This window comes from Lissotriton helveticus, chromosome 7 (genome assembly GCF_964261635.1).
Source record: "Lissotriton helveticus chromosome 7, aLisHel1.1, whole genome shotgun sequence".
Classification (NCBI taxonomy): Eukaryota; Metazoa; Chordata; class Amphibia; order Caudata; family Salamandridae; genus Lissotriton; species Lissotriton helveticus.
The window spans coordinates 1,145,577,967-1,145,592,071 of record NC_136068.1 but is presented as its reverse complement, the minus strand read 5'-3'; positions in this window follow the sequence as shown (position 1 = coordinate 1,145,592,071).

Here is a 14,105-nt window from a genome sequence, read left to right as displayed (position 1 = left end):
GTTGTCGTTCTGTGTGTGTTTCTGTTGGGTTATGGGCTTGTCTGTTGTTTTTGTAACGACATTTGTTCTGGCATCCCTGTGTGTGTGTCATGTTTGTGGCTACCCCAGGGTGTGTGATTGTTTGTCTGTGTATTGACTGGGAAATAGTGCCACCCTTCAGTGTGTTTGTCACTGGTGTTGTGTGCTGCTGGTGTGAGGGGGGTATGTGTATAGATTCCTAATAGTGTTTGACAGTTATGGAGTGTGTCAATGGGCCCTGTGTGTTGTGCTGGTGGCGTACTCCTGTGAAGTAGTTGTATACATATTTGTGGCTGTTCACAGTTTGACTTCAGGGCCTTCCTTTCATTCTTGTGCCTATACATGGATTGCCTTGCTGTCTCCCTGGGTTGTTGCACTGAGCCGTCTGTGGTTTGACTTCACTCACTGTGACAGCCATGTGTGCTTTGATGGGCTGAGGGTGTTGTTCTATGTTCCTTGTCTTGCATGTGATATACACATGCTTGGTGATTGTCTCCATGGCCTTCCCAGGTAAGTCGGGATCAGGTCTTTCGGCTATGCGAAGTCTCGGTAGTTGAGAGTATGCAGTTGTTTACACACCTACTAGGATTGGGGTGGTTTAAATATCCTTCTTTAGAATATTTTCTAAGTACAGCAATGCGCTAGTAGAGCACAGTAAGGTAAAGGGCGGTATTTTAGGCATATACTTTCCTGCGATTATGAAGATATTTTTCGAGCCCATAAGGAAGGTCCCTGGTGGTTTAAAATTGTTAACATGGATCCCTGGGTTAAACCGGGAGACTCGTGGCTAGCTAAAGGGGGCCTTATAGAGAGTCATCAGCAGACTTGTTTTTCTCCATTTCTATTATGTTTGAGCACCCATGTTTGACATAGGATTGTGTGTAGGACACTATCTGGAGTACTAAAACTTGGTGTAATAAGAGGGCTTGTAAATCTCATGAATAGCTAGATGAGGTACAATTATTTCCTAAGTAACGGGCACTATATAATGAGTGCTATTATTTACAGATCCCAATATTGAAAAGGGACCTACTGAGGACAAATTAATTGGAACAAGTCACCCATTAATAGCAGCAACTTACCCCACCTGTAGGAAGAATGTTCCCCGGACTCGACCTATACATAAACAAAGAGGTTTGAGGCGGAGAACACAGAGGAGGTAATACCAGTGATATTAGGCAATAATAGAAAAGTAGATTGAGGTGGCGCAAATTAGATCTACTAAGATGTAGTAATATTATATTTCTGGGTTTAATCCATCGTTATTTTGCTCACCAAGACACCCCAGTTCAGACATGGCCATATGCAAATCAGTCTTGACCCTGTGCCTCATGGGAACAGTCCAGCCCGATCTGCCAAGTCATGTCTTCCCTGGATCGGAACCAAGCATCCTAGGACTGGTTTCTGGCTATCAGCCGTCTTCAGCCAGGATAGCTTGACTCCAGTGGCTTAGTGAGCAAAGGACCCACGTCTGGGCATACCCTTCCCACATAGGGTGAACAGCAAAACATACAAGATGATGGACGGAATGTTGCACAATGGCAAAACATTCACCCCCAGTCACAGATCTGGGTTTAATCCATCGTTATTTTGCTCACCAAGATACCCCAGTTCAGACACGGCCATATGCAAATCAGTCTTGACCCTGTGCCTCATGGGAACAGTCCAGCCCGAATTCAAGTCATGTCTTCCCTGGACCGGAATCAAGCATCCTAGGACCGGTTTCTGGCTATCAGCCGTCTTCAGCTAGGATAGCTTGACTCCTGTGGCTTAGTGAGCACGGGACCCACGTCTGGGCATACCCTTCCCACATAGGGTGAACAGCAAAACACACAAGATGATGGACGGAATGTTTCACAATGGCAAAACATTCACCCCCACTCCTGCTGTGGCTGGCTACCTGTTTATTTGGTGTGTGGTGCAGGGTGTAGATTCACCTGGCTTTTTGTTGTGCATGGGGGTGCACAGGAGGGGCACATGGCATGTCCGTTAAAGGGGGGGGCTAGTGTGCGGAAGGTGGAGGTGTGGCCCTGTGGTCTTTGTGCCCTGCCCATGCTTGGTGCTGACCCTGCCTTCTGCAATGTGCACATGTATTCCCTTGTCTTCACCGCTGCGGAGACTTGACTGGGACATTGCTGCATGATTGCGATAAATGTGTTTCCTGGATGCGGAGGGGTGACTTGTTGGCAGGTGGGTCATGTGTGGGTACACTTGTGGATGTGTTCCTGTCCCCAGCAGGGTGTCTGATGTGGATTTTGAGCCTGTATCAGCCCATTAGTTGTGTGTTGTGGTTGTGGTATTGCGTACTTGCGGTGGCGTCCTCGGCGGTCCATGAGTTGCTGTTGATGTATCAGGTACAGCACCGAAAAAACGTGTAGGGCTAGGTCCATTGCAGCCGTGCTCGGGTGGTGTGGACCGGGACTCTTTTTTTGCGCTCCGCTGTAGAGCTTCCATCGTCTCTGATTGAGTGGTTTATCCGTTGCGGTGCAACTGGTTGTTTAGGGCATCCTAATTTCTGGAGCGGGGCAGACGTCATTCCGCACAGCAGTGAGTCTCCATTGGCTCACACCGCCACGATAGCGGGCGCATTTTGATGGCGGTTCACGTCGCACGGCTGCAGATGGGAATTGGGCTATCTTTGGCCTTTCTATTATGGAAGGCGTGAGGTCCGCTACTCGCGGGCGGTAAAATGCATTTTTCCGCACCGCCAGCACCGTGGTGGTGCCACAGCCCGCCATCCAAATAGACCCCATAGTTGTTAGTCACAGTCAAATTCACTCACTATTATACCCACATTCTTATTCAGTATCGTTTATTCTCACTCCGACTCACTCATTCAATGCGCTCACTCACATTCACTCTTGCTATGACTCGTGCATTTTATTTCACACTTCCGGGGTGGGTGTGGTCATCCAAAGCACAGTATGCGGTCAGAAAAATTAGACTGTGTCCTGCGCAAGAGTGCTCTTCCAGGTCACTAATTAGGGGGAAATATTGGAATTGGACCCTTGAATCTGTGTTAAATATAAAGTGGAGTCTAGTGGCAACCACTAAACAGCACGCACACTTTATATGTGTTTTGCACATCTGGAGGCTCCATCTTAGGACAGTTTGTCCTGGCCGGTCCTTCTCAAATGAAGAACTCAGTGCAGATGTGCAGCCAGAACTGACACTACACCGCTAGTCGTTGCCGCTGGGGTGTGCAATTTGCCACTTTGCGCTTGATCATATGCTCATTTTTTACTTTCAGTTGAACAGCTTTTAAAACGGTTTTACCATGGATTTGAATTGCTTTGAAAGTTGAAGTCACCTTTTTGATTATATTAGTGTTGTAGGGAACACTGACTCTTGGTGTAGAATAAATTCATTTATTAGTTGAGGAGCAAGTATGAGCATGACCCACAGCTCGATTATGGTACAAGTAAACTGCCACTGTATTTGAACATAAACATTCCATATGACATATACTAAATTCTGATACAATAGGTCCTAATGCATTCATTAAATTACATCATGGCGTGTTCTCTACCTAGAACAAGGGCATGACAATTAGTCACCAGTTGGGGGAGGGGGCACTGATAAGGGAAAGTATATTGCCTATCTACTTAAAATAAAATGTGAACTTTAAAACTGGCAATTGAATTGGACCCTTGAATCTGTCAAAACATCAAGTGTAGTCTAGTGGGAACCACTAATCAGCATGAACACTTTATGCACATTTTGCACATCTAAAGCCGCCATCTTAGGACGCACTCTAGTTCTGGATGGTTCTCCTCAAATGAAGGATGCAGTGTGGATGCACAGCGGATGCAGCGCAGACACATGCAGCGAGTGCAATGCTAGTGCACCCAAGGCATGCCAAATTCATACCCACCTGTGCCTGTCCGCACCTTTCTGGCTCCAGGGGTCAGGAACTATGCCCCTCCTCTGCCAAATAAGGTAACTTATTCCCCCAATTAACTGTGAGCACTCCTACCCACCCTATCTGACCCCTGCCTTCCCTCTATAGACCTTAGCGATCCCACATGGGTCTGTGACAGTTACTGACTGTTTCTCCAGCCGTGCCTCAGTCAGCCTTACAAGACTACACCACCAGGTTGGTGCATGTTCCTGGTTAACTGTCGCCTCCTAACAGCCCACAAGCTGGACATCTTTTGTCTTTTAACAGAGTCAAAATCGGATGTATTGTTCCTCATGGAGACCGAACTACATGAGATCTCGGTTCTGATGTAGTCCAAGCCTTGCCCTCTGGCTACCTTATCACTAGGTTAGTGAGGTGGTGGTATAGCCATTATATAAGTGTTCTTTTTCCCCACTTAATATTCAGAACTGTGGGAGCTTGTTCTTCTCTATAATACTAAGCCCTACTCTCACTCTTTCCAAAATACTTTTGTATCGACCATCGAGTCCTCACACGCACTTCCTTCAGCCTCTTCCTGAAGTGATCTCTGGCCTAGCTGTAGATAAGGCCAATTTCACTCTGTTTGGGGATTTTAACATACATATAGATGACACCAATAATAGTGCCTCCAACAACCTTCTACATGGTCTGGCCTCCCTACAACTTACTCAGTTGGTGAAAGGCCCAACCACCAAAAATGGACATACCATTGATCTTATCTTCAAACTTACCAAACTTCAGGTCCAGACCCCCCACCTGTTAATATAGACAGACTACTTCCTACTCTCCATCACCATACCCCTTTCAGGCCCCCCTCCAGCCCCTCCTCCCAAGGTCAGTCAGGTGGAACGTCTCTGACCTAAACCTCGAGGCCTGGTTAACTGCCCTGGAGGCAACGAGAGCCGAACTTTCGGATCTTCTCACCACGTTTACCCATTGGTTTAATGAATGGATTACTGATTCTCTAGACGCGATCTAGTGGCACAAGAACCCCCATCAGGACAACAAATCCCCTTGGCTCAAAGCCCATTTCATGGCCCTGAAATAGGAGTGTAAGCATTTAGAAAGAAGCTGTAGAAAGCCTTATGACGAGGCCAGCAAACTCAAGTACAGGAAAGCCATTCGGTCTCGTCATGCAGAAATACAAATATCTCACGCGTCCTACTTCTCCAGAAATATTGAACATTTCTACTACTCCCCCAAGGGGTTTTCCAGATCCTCAAAGAAATGGTTTAAATTGCACAGCCAGCTCTAACTTGGAAGTATCCGTAGAACATAGCAACAATCTAGCACTCTTTTTTCAAAAGAAAATAATGAATATTTATTCAGCCTTTCCTGAAAGATTAAACTTAGATAATCTCCCTCCTAAAATACCCCTTTTAGACCAACAGAAGGGAACCTTGTGGCCTTCCCTAGTCTTTGCTTAGGTTTTGTAAGCAATCTCTTAAGCACAGTAAAATCAGGTTCACATTAGACCCTGCCCCCTCCACATCCTCAGTCTAGCATCTGGAAGCATGGCCCCTGCCATAACAGACCAGCTTAATCTTTCCCTCAGGAATGGGCAGGTTTCCACCTACTGGAATCATGCTATAGTTAAACTGCTCCTCAAAAAACACACCCTGGACCTCTTCAGTCTGAGTAGTTTTAGGCCTATCTCTCTGCTACCAGGAGCCTCCAAATTGCTGGAAAAGTAGGTTAATAAACATCTCTCCGCCTTCCTTGAATCCAATGATGACCTTCTTCCCACTCAAAAGTGGTTCTGACCAGAGCACAGAAACAGCATTGTTGACTGTGGTTGAGAAGTAGCTCACACCACACTGATTCAAAGATTTTCTAATGTAGGTGTCAAGGGCAAAGCACAAAGATGATTCTTCTTCTTCATGGAAAACAGAGCTTTCCAGGTTGTAGAGCAGTGCTGCTACACTGCTAGTATTCCTTTGAACTGTGGAGTACCTCAGAGGTCATCCCTGAACCCTACCCTTTTCAATTTTTACATGTACCCCCTGGCTGAAATTGAGCTATCTTTTGGGTTGTCATTGGTTTCTTACACTGATTACACCCGGATGGTGATGTCTAGCTCCACAACCCCTGCTCAAGCCACCTATTCCTGACCCCCTGCTTTCAGCAAGTAGCCACATGGATGGCCAACTGCTAACTAAAGCTCAATGACAATAAGACAGAGGTTATGTTGCTGGGCAATAATCACCCAAAAATGCCCCCCATTTCTATGCTGGACTGCCTAAACACGCTCCCTAGCCTAAAAAGCTTGATAAATAGCCTCAGGATGTGACTGGATTCCAGACCCACGATGGACCACCAAGCAAAAAACTTGCTGCCTGCTGATTTGGCATCCCAAGATTGCTATGAAAGGTCCTTCCTCTTCTCCCCTTCACAGCCGAAAGACTGATCTCAGGACCCTGTATTATCACATCTGGACTATAGGAATGTCCTGTACCTTTGTGTGCCCAATGCATGGTTAAAAGATTGCTCGTTTTCCAGAACATTGCCACCAGGCTCCTTATGAACATCCCGAGACAACTGTCTGCCAAAAATGTCCTATCAGAACTTCACTGGTTCCCAGTGGAGCATTGAGTGCAATTAAAGACCTTCTGCCCTATGCATAGAGAACTCAACAAAAAAGGCCATATACTGCTAAGACCTTTTGCCACCCCTTACAGGCCAAGGAGGCTCGTTTGAGCCTCATCAGCACATCTCTTGAATGTCCCCAAGAAACACAGAGCCCAATGGGGAGGCCGCTCAATAGCCTATCTGGCTCCTAAACTCTGGAGTACCATACCTCCAGAGATAAGACACTTGGAGCACGAGCTCTCTTTCTCTCTGCCTTAAAGCCCTGCATATGTGGTTGTTTAGCTACTAATCTTCCACTCTGCAGCTACCTGACAACCTGCGATATTTGTACTAGCGCTGGGAGTCCTCTGGGTAGCCAAACCTTTTCTATGAACGCTAGACTAGACTCTGCAGCATTTGTGTTTTCGCTGCAGCTATGACAATTCACCCCCCAGGTCCTCCATAGGGGTTTGGGTTTAGTTGAATGTAGTACATTAACTCTTCATATCAGCATGTATGTGACCTATGGGTGCCCAGGATCTTCTAAAAGGACCATAACCTTTCCAATCAACTAGACAGAACAACCATTCTCCATCTCTTTTAGACTCTAATACAGCCTTCACCTAATTTTCTACCTGATCCCCTACTTCTTCGAAAGGCGATGTGTTTGGTAAACTGGCTACTTCTCTTACAGATTTGATCAATGAAACATGAAACAATGGATGTACCTGTAGTGTGGTAGATAGCTCGAGTTTCACTGAAACTCAGCTGGAGTAACCATTATAAAAGGGCCCTATGGACTTATGAATTTATTTTGGCTTTCAAGGGAAGGATACCTAGTAGATACAATATGTCTAGTACAATTTAGGAGACCTCACTTAGCCCTCATATATTTCTATGGATGTTTGGGTTTTCTATACTTATCAGCAAACTGCTTATATTTCTTCTTGGCTTGTTCTAAATTATTTTGAGCAGTGATGTGAATGTCCATGAGGTGTTCATGAAATGCCTGTGCTGTGGATGCTAGATTGGGTGTCTAAATGTCTACATTGATCATTTTGGTATGAAAACCATCAGTGCAACAAAAAAATGTGAGTAAGCGGAAGATTCACTAGTGGAATTATTGCATGCAAATTCTGCACACCATAACCAAGACACCCAATTTGAATCATCTTGCAAAGTCTGACAACTTAGGTAATGTTCTAGACATTGGCTTATTCTTTCAGTTTGACTCTCTTTGGAGGGGAATTGGAGGATAGTCTGACTTCAATGCCTATGAGTTTGTAGAATAATCTCCACAAATGTGAAATTAATTGTGAACCCCCTTCTGAAATAAGCACAGAAAGAATTTCATGCACTTGGGGTACAGACTGCATGAACACCTCAACTAATTGTTTTTACAGATGGTAATCCTTTTCGAGGAGTGAAATGAGCCACCTTAGTTAAATAGTTGACTGTTACTAGAAATGTGTTAATCCTTATGGTGACTGTATGCCATGGATGTGGTGGGGCTGGAACAGGTTGAAGTAGTCTAGTGGGTACTGTATGAGAAATCTTACTCTGAGCACAATTTCATAAGTCACAGCAAATCTTTTTGTATCCTTAACTATTGTAGGCCACCAAAAGTATTTTCTCATTAAATCTGATGTTTTTTTCTTCTCCCCTGGATATCCTCGCTAACCGATTAGAGTGACTCCACAATGAAGCCCATTCCTGCACCAATTTAGTAGGAAGAAATAGGGCTTCCTTTACATAATACACATCATACTTTTGGGTTCCAGAATAAAGTGTAAGTACCTGCTTACCTCCTTCAGTACTTTGTTCCTATTGTACTTGTCTCAAAAACTCTTCACTTGTCATACGTCAAACTACGTTGTTGGTGGGTATTATGGAAAGAGGATCTACCTTGTGTTCCATTGAAGAGTATCTATAATGAGACAAAATATTCTCATTTCCATTTTTTTTTCTGGATGTAAAATAATTGAAAATTTGTCCCAGCAAAATTGTCAGGAACACAGAGCTCAGGTGGACTTCAACATTTTTAAATTACAGTGATCTGATAGAAATGTTGCGGTGTGTTATTCTCTTAACAAACAGTAGTATTGTTCTTCAAATGCTACCTTAATAGCCAGTAATTGTCTATCTGCTGCTTTGTAATTTGATTCCGCTGGATGTGAAAAATAAACACCTGAGTTATAAGTCTATAGTATTTGGATCACTTTGCGACAGGATTACCTCAAAGGCACTACGTGAATCATCCGCCTCCATAATAAGCGGGGTGAAAAGGATGGCGGGCGGACTTAAATCCGCCCGTCACCCTAGCGGTAACGGGACCGCCTGCCTGCCATGCAGCAGTCCCGCCACCCCAATTATGATGCGACCGTCACCGCGGCGGTCGCATCAGGCATTTTAACATTGCGCGGTGCCTGCCGCCTTGTGCATGGCAGGGGGGTACAATAGGTATTCACCAAGTGGTGCCCCCCACCCTTCGGGGGCCAGCAACAGGCCCCCAAAGCAAATCCCCGCCAGGATTTCCATGGCGGCATCGCTTTTTCATGGCCCAAGTCCGCCTGGCCGGCAATCGGAACAGAAAAGTGCTTCTGCCGCGATACCCCGCCATTGTAATATGGCGGAGGTAAATCAGGTTACAATGGCGGGTGGATCGCCACCGCCGTCCTGTAGGTGGCAATCCGCCTGCCATCGTAATCAGCCCCTATGTGTCTGGCTGGCTCAGCACTGGGGCAGTAACAAATTGTTTCTTAAGAATCTAAAAAGCATTCTTGGCTTCAGAATCCTATTGGAATTTTATTACTTTGTTCAACTACTGAGTTATGGAAGGAACTATGGTTTATAACTGACTAATAAAATGTCAGAAGAAAATGGCCCAAGAAATTATACTCCTGTGTTCAACCGAATACCAGGAGGGGAACTGATGAATACCAAAAACACAACTTCACAGCGTGAAAGATGTATTTTCTTAGTAGATAAGAATGTTTTCAATATAGACTACAGCACAAATGTCTATGAGTACATGTAAATACCTAATTTAACAAGTTTTGGAAGGCAGCTGAAGCAATGCACCATCCAAAGGGCCTAACAAGGGTCTCATAACTACCACATTTGTTTTAAAAGGCAGCCTTCCACTCATTGCCCAGGCGGATGAAAACCAAATGGTATGCTCCTTTTAAGTCTAACTTGCTGTAGATTGTTGTCTTCCTTACGTGATCTAATTAAGATGGAATCAATGCTAGTGTATATCTATTCTTTATAGTGACCAGATATAAGGCTCAATGATCTATGCATGTTCTGAGCACTCCCTTTTTCTGAGGAAAACAAATGATAGTTGAAGGGACTGGAGACCTTAAAGGAAAAATGTATCCAATTTCCTGAAGTTCACCGAGGCACTCTCTAAGCTAAAACTTTAAATGCTCAGTCAGGACATAAATTCTGCAACAGGCCCCAGTTTGAAGATCTTTAGGCACATGATTGGTGGTAGCGATACCTTGGTGCCTAAGTAGTGAGTGAGTCAACCGACAATGATGAGCGGTAGTGTCGGCTGGTGTAAAATATATCAATCATGTGCCTAAAACCAACGCGTTTTACATATTATGTGTCTATGTGTTTGTCCCGTTTTTTCCTTTCACAGGTACAAACTGAGAGGAAAACCTCCTCTTACAGTTATAGCACCTTAGCGAGTGCTTCACATAGGGTCCTCGCAATACATTAGTCCCCTATTACCCCTTCACACATAGGTCCTGACGAAAGCCAGTTTTAACCAAAGGCCTGGCTAAAACTAGTTGACCACACTAGACGTTGGAGACCATAAGTCTCTCCTACCACGTCCATAAAGCCTTGTTTTCACCTCTGCCTGGGGCCCATCAATAAATTAACTTTTTGGAACCTCCAGGACAGCATTTTAACCCCACTCTAAACACCTTCACTGCACACTTACGAAACACATCCCGCTCCGCTGTAATCAGGCGTCGTAGCACACCTGAGGCACACTCGGTGGCTCGGGTGGGGCCCGATGATGAAGCATGCCACCAACTAGGTTGGTGGGTGAGGGCCTTCTTAAAAACCAATAGGTTTTTCCCAACCAGACACATACAACCCATACTGTTTCAAAGTAGCTAGCTCCTATTGATCACTACATACCCCTTGGGGAAGTGAACTGGTTCCTCACTCTCTATTGTGATTACAAACAACATAATTATTATTCCTGAATGCAGGCCAATGGCAGTCTCTTGATGAAGTGAGTAGGCTCTTATTCAGAGAAATGAATGAGACCTAGAGATACCGTGTACCACCCTGCAGCTGGTTGAGTTCCAGAAACAGGTGGGACACAGAATGGGTGAGGTAACTCATTTGATAGCAAGGATCGAAAAAGGTTTTTTTGGAAATGCGGGGGGCAGACTTAAGTAAGGACATCTATTTAATAGCTTGGGAGTCACGGAGTATCCCGGGGATAAAATCCAGGCTCATTTGTAGTGTGAGTAAGATGTATGTCTAAATATATATTTCAAACAATACAGCCTAAAGAACACATCGTGAGATAACACAAAGGAGCGAACGTTTATAGACTATTACACAAACTCTGAAACTACCAGGATGATTTTCCTAAGAGGGATTGGATAATGATATTGACGTATGCACAAACACCCTGTATGTAGGTACATCTGGGCACATCAGGATAGAAAGAAGAGAATGGATATGACAAGAACAATAGGATATACTGAGGTTCATTTAACTACCAATGGCAAATGCGTAGAAGAGTGGGACAATTAGTAGTGAAAAACATGCAATACTGATTTTTGGTACTATATATTATTGTTGGATTATGTCATATAACAGAATGTGACTAAACAGAGACATTCCCATCACTACCCCAGTTTCAGAGTGAACAGATGAAACTCAGGTAAGAGGAATATAAAGAATTGCAAACTGCACAAAATGTACAAAAGAAGTATGTGCATGCATACCCGGAGGTGTTTGAATTGCTGTGGGAAGAGAAGTGACCTGAGAGTACTCTTACATGCTAAGATGTGAGAAGTAGACCACAATAATTGGTGTTTTAATTAGGGAGTTGCAGGTGCGTAAGAAGAGCATGATTACGAAGTTTCATTCCTTTGTAGGAGATTGCTGAGGAAATGCTCTGTGCTAACAAGAGAGAAGAAAGATTACAAAAATCCCCACACACATACCTGCAAACATAAGGCACTGAATGTAGGAGAGGGCAAGATATGCCTATATAAGAGGGATCCTAATCCTGAGGAAGCCCTGCGGACCCTTCTGGGCTTGTAGAGGGCCAAAACATGTAGATAGAACAACACTTTTTATGGGGAGCACGGATACTAATGATCCAGAAATACCCCTTCCTAAATCAATTTTAATCATCCTGCCAGGTGAAGTTCGAAAGAAAATGAGGTGGATGATCCTGTGGCAGTTTTATTTTTTTTCTGTGTTGAGAGGATCATGGACCCAGGTGGGACAGAGGGATTGATTTGAGTTGCTCAACTGTTTTGATAATAACAAAACAACTTTTTTTGCTATTTTTTCAGTCCATCCTGGGCGTTGGTTTGCATCAGGATGTTGATGCACACCCTGTGATGAAGCATGACACTATCTAGTGTGAGAGGGTAGTACTTAAACACAAAGGTATTTCCTACTGCAGAATGACGAGCAGCTCCCAGGGAGACGATAGTCCATTTTATTACCCCTTCCGTTCTTTTGCGTGTGGGAATCAGAATTATAAGCCATAAGGTGAAACTTTCAACAGGGAATTGGGTGTAATTATAGATTCCATTCTGTATCATATTGTGTTTGTATGAGCTAATCAAAGAAACCCACATATTCATTTGAAATTGCAAAATATTGAACATGGTCAAATTGACTTTTGGAATAGAAGGATTCTTTAAGTCTTTCATTGTTCAGAATCCCAGATTAGTAGTCTCCTGGATAGTTTGGTTTAGAAAGATAATTTCTTTCGGTATTATAAAGGCTGCAAATAAGATTTCTTTGCCTTGAATAGCCAGGGTTTGACTAAACTAAAAGAGAGTAAATCATCTTGTTGGTAGTGATTAGATTTTTTCATAGCTGATTTGGCATCTGTGTGAAAAAAAAGGCTGAAGGATGTGATCTGCAAGCACTCTGAAAGTAAGGGAATTTCTTTAAGAAATTAAGATGGTTCTCAGAAGGCAGCACCTGACAATGTTCCCATTGTGTGTAATTGTGAATTTCTCTAGGATAGCTAGTCCTGTGCTTAGAATAATGGGCATAATGGCGATAACAATACATGTGTTTGTAATTTGCTGAATTCATATAAGATCCTGAATTCATTTATAAGATTTGCTGAATTCATATAAGATTCATATAAATGCCCCAATCATCTGCAATAGAACCGTGTATTATAACATCATTCATTGTTACTTTTATCACATAAGGAAATTGCAATGTCTCATTGGGTCCCATAATCTGATATAGCATTTTTCCCATGGTATACCCTCGGGCATAGGATAACCTGCAGTGTTCACAGCATCGAGACCTCTTTGGGCTCTTTAGGATGAGGAATGAGGTTGCAGTTCACAAACCACAGGCGAGGCAGTTCTTTTTGCAGGGTTGAAATGTCCATTCAGTAGCAGTTGAATGACAACCATATGATGAAAAGAAATGTTCCCAAAAGGATCCAGGCATAGGCCCATGGAGGAATCCATTACTTGTCATGAAACCACTGACAAACGCAAAGCAGTCTCTGGTGATGAGTGACTGTAGAAGGAGTTGAAAAGTCTCCCATGAAATAGCCAGAATAATTTTCAATATTATTGGTCTCTCGAGAGCGCCAGTTCACATGACCTAACATAAGGTGGGATTTCATAGTAAACCATGGAATTGCTTTGGACAGTAGCTACTGTCATATTGGCAGCATCAGCTGTGTTTGTTGCATTCAATGTTCTGCATAGAGTGTTAAGCTCAAATATTCCCGGTTGGGAACTCAAGCTAAAAATTTTACTGCTTTGCTCAGAGGGTAAGGTATTCAAAGTAGGAAGAGGCTGAGAGGCACTACTTTGAATCCTTCTTGGGTCTGTGGAGGTTGGTTGTAGAGGACTGACCACATGGTGCTTTTTAACATGTTCAATAGATACATGTCTGTTTCTATTTGAGCCAGGCAAAGGAGGCAAAATAAGAGTTATGTTGCCTTTTTCCCCAAGAACATGGACGCGTGGTCGGCAAGGTGGTTCAAAAGTTTGCTTGCCTTATATTTTTTTCCTGAACTAGCCCCCCAACTTTGGGAACCCACCTATCAGCAGCAGTGATAAACTTCTCTTCACAGGTGGCAGCATCAGAGTGGTTTGTATTAGACAGTTCATCTCTGCCTTCTTGGATACTTGGTAAAACATTCAAATGTTTCTCCAAGTCAAATGTATTATTGTCCACCACCTTCCTCGAATTATCTAAGCCAGTCACATACAAAGAATTGCCGAAGAGAAACTGATATGTAAAGTGTCCTCCCAGTACTTGTCTAGGCAAGGTATTTAATGCTCTATGAACTCCATACAGGTTATGGTACCAACTAGGACCTGAACTTAGCAAGGCAGCAGTCAAAGCTTGTTTAATCATGCCA